Source organism: Scylla paramamosain, chromosome 40 (genome assembly GCF_035594125.1).
Source record: "Scylla paramamosain isolate STU-SP2022 chromosome 40, ASM3559412v1, whole genome shotgun sequence".
Lineage (NCBI taxonomy): Eukaryota > Metazoa > Arthropoda > Malacostraca > Decapoda > Portunidae > Scylla > Scylla paramamosain.
Window position 1 is genome coordinate 13,656,604 of NC_087190.1, and position 5,000 is coordinate 13,661,603.

At 33.2% G+C, this 5,000-nt stretch overlaps 1 protein-coding gene across 2 annotated transcripts in view; it reads right to left on the reverse strand.

Annotated features, from left to right (window-relative positions):
* Nucleotides 1-3,785: 3,785 nt before the first annotated feature.
* Nucleotides 3,786-5,000, reverse strand: part of LOC135092507 (E3 ubiquitin-protein ligase Rnf220-like) — a 60,082-nt gene continuing 58,867 nt past the window's right edge. For both annotated transcript variants that reach the window (XM_063991077.1, XM_063991076.1), the window contains one exon: nucleotides 3,786-5,000. This exon is cut by the window's right edge and continues 759 nt beyond it. The gene's annotated coding sequence lies outside the window, so the exon portion shown is untranslated.

The window sequence follows — 5,000 nt, forward strand, 5'->3', positions numbered from 1 at the left end:
GAGAGAGAGAGAGAGAGAGAGAGAGAGAGAGAGAGAGAGAGAGAGAGAGAGAGAGAGACTATCAACTTCCATTACTCAGAACATGGGGGAGGGGAGAGGGAAGAGGTTGGAGAGAGGGAGAGGGAGGAGAGGTGATAGAGTGAGAGGAAGGGAGAGAGGGAGAGGGATGATTCTATATGGTGTGTGTAAGGGGGGAGAGGGAGATTCACCCCCCACATTTAAAGCCCCCCACCCATTTCCTCCCCCTCTCTCCCCACTCTCCCTCCTCTCCCCTCTCCCTTACGCTGGGAGTGGGGAGGAGGGAGAGAGGGAGAGGACCAGCCACTTTCTCCCTTGATGAGGTGCTTTGAAAATGGATTTATTTATTTATTTATTTATTTTTATTATTTTTTGTCTCCTAATATTTTGATGTTTTTATTTATTTATTTATTTATTTATTTATTTATTTATTTATTTCAGTATGGGTCTTTTTTTTAGGTCTATTTTTTTGCGTCTCTAGGGAAATTTTTAGGGTTTATTTTTTTTTTACGGAAATTTTCAAAGTTGTCTCTGCAAGTTTGATGAATCCTTTGTTTGTTTGTTTGTTTGTTTGTTTTTAAGCGGTTTTTGAGGTTTTAAGGATTTTTTTAGGAATGTATAATTTTTTTCAAGATAATTTTATTGTTTTTTTATTTTTTCCGGGTATTTTTTTTTGTGATTTTTAGGATTTTTTTCATTAAGGAAATGTTCAAAAATTTTCAAGTAATTTTAATCTTCCTTGGTAATTTTGGATTCTTATTAATGTGATTTTAATAATTTTTAGGAAAAGTTGAAAGTTTCCACTCAAAATTTTTTATCTGTTTACTCTTTTTGGGGAAATTTTTTTAAAGATTTGTAGGATTTTTTGGAAATATTTAAAATAATTCCTGAAAAAACAAAAACAACATCTCCCTTAGGACCAGACGCGCCATAGAAAGTAAATTTAAGTAACTTGAAATTACTTAAAAATTACTCAGGTGACCCAGATTACTTAGAAAAGGTCAGACCCAAGTGACCCAATAGCCCAAAAGTGACCTTGTAGTGCATTTAAGTAATTACAGGGTGACTCATAACGTGACCTTGTAGTGGACTTAAGTAACTACAGGGTGACTCTTAAAGTGACCTTGTAGTGGACTTAAGTAACTACAGGGTGACTCAAAGTGACCCGCACCTCATTAACGCGAGTCAGTGGCTGGGGTGAGTACAGGGTGTGTCAAAATAGGTGGACTCGATTTGAAAGTTTGTCCGTGCAACCAGAAACTGATTTTGGATGAAACTTGATTTGAAAAGATGAATGTTTGGATGTTAGCCTTTGGAAATGACTGGAGTGTTTGAAATGTTGAAACTTTGCCTCTTGAAATGGTTAGAGTGTTTGAAAACTTTGATTTCTGTCTTTTTGAAACTTTTGAAAATTTTGGTTCTTGTCTTTTTGAAACTTTTGAAAATTTTGGTTCTTGCCTTTTTGAAACTTTTAATAATTTTGGTTCTTGCCTTTTTGAAACTTGAAAATTTTGGTTCTTGCCTTTTTTGAAATTTTTGAAAATTTTGATTTGTCTTTTTGAAACTTGAAAATTTTGGTTCTTGTCTTTTTGAAACTTGAAAATTTTGATTCTTGCCTTTTGAAACTTGAAAATTTTGATTCTTGCCTTTTTGAAACTTAAAAATTTTGATTCTTGCCTTTTTGAAACTCGAAAATTTTGACTTGCCTTTTTGAAATCTTTGAAAATTTTGATTCTTGCCTTTTGAAACTTGAAATTTTATATTCTTGCCTTTTTTAAACTTTTGAAAATTTTGATTCTTGCCTTTTTTAAATTGTCGTGTTTTTCCACCATGGTTGGAGTGTCTCAAACTCAGCCTTTTCAAGTGGAGTGGTTCAGACTTTCCCCTTTGCCTTTTGAAATGTTAGTAAGAGTTTTCATCTCAGCCTTTTTAAAATAACAACAATTAAAGTTTCACCCCTTCCTTATCAAATGGCATATATTTCATTCAATTCACCATTAGAAAGACAAACTCATCTCTCTCTTTTGAAACTTTGAATGTAAAGGTTTAATTCAGGTCTTTTTTTGAATAGCAAGACCAAAAAGTTCAACCCTTCCTTTCCAAGTGGCAGAGATTTTATTCAGTTCACCATTACAAAGACAAACCAAAACTCATCTCTCTCTTTTGAAATTATGAATGTAAACGTTTAATTCTTTTTTTTTCTTTTTTAATACTAAGACCAAAAAGCTCAACCCTTCCTTTCCAAGTGGCAGAATTTCATCCAGTTCACCATTACAAAGACAAAACCATCACTCTCTTTTGAAATGGTGAATGTAGAAGTTTAATTAAAGTTTTTTTTTATTTTTTTGAATAGCAAGACCAAAAAGTTCAACCCTTCCTTTCCAAGCGGCAGAGATTTCATTCAATTCACCATTACAAAGACAAAACCATCACTCTCTTTTGAAATGGTGAATGTAGAAGTTTAATTAAAGTTTATTTATTTTTATTTTTTTGAATAGCAAGACCAAAAAGTTCAACCCTTCCTTTCCAAGCGGCAGAGATTTCATTCAATTCACCATTACAAAGACAAAACCATCACTCTCTTTTGAAATGGTGAATGTAGAAGTTTAATTAAAGATTATTTATTTATTTATTTTTGAATAGCAAGACCAAAAAGTTCAACCCTTCCTTTCCAAGTGGCAGAATTTCATCCAGTTCACCATTACAAAGACAAAACCATCACTCTCTTTTGAAATGGTGAATGTAGAAGTTTAATTAAAGTTTTTTTTTTTTCTTGAATAGCAAGACCAAAAAGTTCAACCCTTCCTTTCCAAGCGGCAAAGACTTCACCCCGTTCAACATTACACAGACAAACTCAAGGTCAAATCTAGTCTATCATAGCACCTTCTGCATACAAGCACCCACCCTCTCCCTCCCCTGTCCCTCCCTTCTCCCACCCTCTCCCTCTCCCCCCACCCCAGCACACACCTGCACACACCTGCCCTACGTATTTAACACTACGGTTACGTAATATAAAGCCAAAACACTTACATAGGTAAACCATCAGCGTTATCATTATTATCATCATTATTTCATCATCATCATCATCATCATCATCATCATCATCTAGCTTACTTATAAATCACTGAAAAGTAAAGCTCTCTGTAGTGCATCATCATCATCATCATTATTAGTATTACCTTTAAAACATCTTTTTTTATTACTATTATTATTATTATTATTACTATTATTATTATTATTATTATTTATTTATTATTTTTTTTAAAGTTATGAGCTACAGCAAAGATTTACAATGACAAATATAATACAAGGTTCTTTTTTTTTGTATTTTTGGGGGATTTTTTTAGGGATATTTAGGGTATTTTTTTAGGGTAATGACAGTTCCGGCGCCTTTTATACAGATATACGTACAGTTTCAGGGATTTTAGGGAAGATTTTTAGGGATTTTTAGGGTGTGGCGCGACTTAATGTACATGATATATAAAGGAATATCTTACAAGGAGGAGGAGGAGGAGGAGGAAGAGGAGGAGGAGGAGGAGGAGGAAGAAGAAGAAGAGAGACGGGGGAGGCGGGGAGAATAAACAGGAAGAATAAGAGGAAGAAAGAGGAAGAATAAAAAGATGAGCAGGAAGAAGAGGATGAAGAGAAAGAAGAGGAAGAGGAGAAGGAGGAAAAGGAAGAGGAAAATAACTAGGACTGAAAAATAGAGAAGAAAGGAAGAGGAAAATGAAGAAGAGGAGGAAAGAAGAAGAAAAGAATGAATGGAGAGAGAGAGAGAGAGAGAGAGAGAGAGAGAGAGAGAGAGAGAGAGAGAGAGAGAGAGAGAGAGAGAGAGAGAGAGAGAGAGGAAATTTACCAAGTGAGAGAGAGCGGGGGAGAGAGGTTAAAGGGGAAGAATGGAAGTGAGGGAGAACAAGGGAGAATAAAGAGGGGAAGGAGAGAATGAAGAGGGAATAGAGAGAGGGAGAGTAAAGGGAGAGGTAAGAGAGAGCAAGGGAGAATGAAAAAGAGGATAGGGAGAGGTAGAGAAAGTAAATAGGGGGGAGAGAGAGAGAGAGAGAGAGAGAGAGAGAGAGAGAGAGAGAGAGAGAGAGAGAGAGAGAGAGAGAGAGAGAGAGAGGGGGTAAAAGGGGATGGGGGGCGCCGTACACACATACATACACACACACAACACTTAAGAATGACCAAGAATCTTTTTTTCACAATATATTTTTTTATACAAAGAACAATTTTTTTTTAAGTTCCCGCCATCTTTTCCTTTTCTTTATCATCGGATTAGAAAAATAAGATGAAAATAAATGAAAATATGAATAGCAGTGGGTGAAAATAAACGGGTTAGTCTTTCTGTTCACTGACTAATGAATGTGAAATGAATAATTAGTTGTTTAAATAGAATCTTATCTTTTTTTTTTTTAAGGAAGAAGGAAAAAAAGTGAAAATAAATTAATGAATCTTGTATTATTTCCTTATTTCATTTCGATCCAGAATATTTTCCAAAACTTATTATTGTTATTATTATTATTATTATTATTATTATTATTATTATTATTATTATTATTATTTTACTTTTGTTTATTTATTTATATTTTTTCAAGCACTCAAAATGTTCTTATTCTTTTTCTTCTTTTGTCTTTTTGTTTTGTTTTGTTTTTTTCTGCCACAAACCAAAGCAATCAAATCGATAACCAATGAAAAAATTAAATAAACAAACACCAAATCTTAAAAAAAAAATAAATAAATAAAAAATACACACAATATCATACATACATACATACATACATACATACATACATACATTCATATATTTTCCCACCACTCAATTAAAAAAAATAAAACAAATAAATAAAACAAATAAAAAAAACAAACAAACTAAGCTGTACATTTCAAAAACCAAACACCATTTACATATAACAATTTTTTCCTCTCTTTATTTATTATTAATTTTTTTCCCATACCAATAAAAAAAAAATTACTCTTATGGG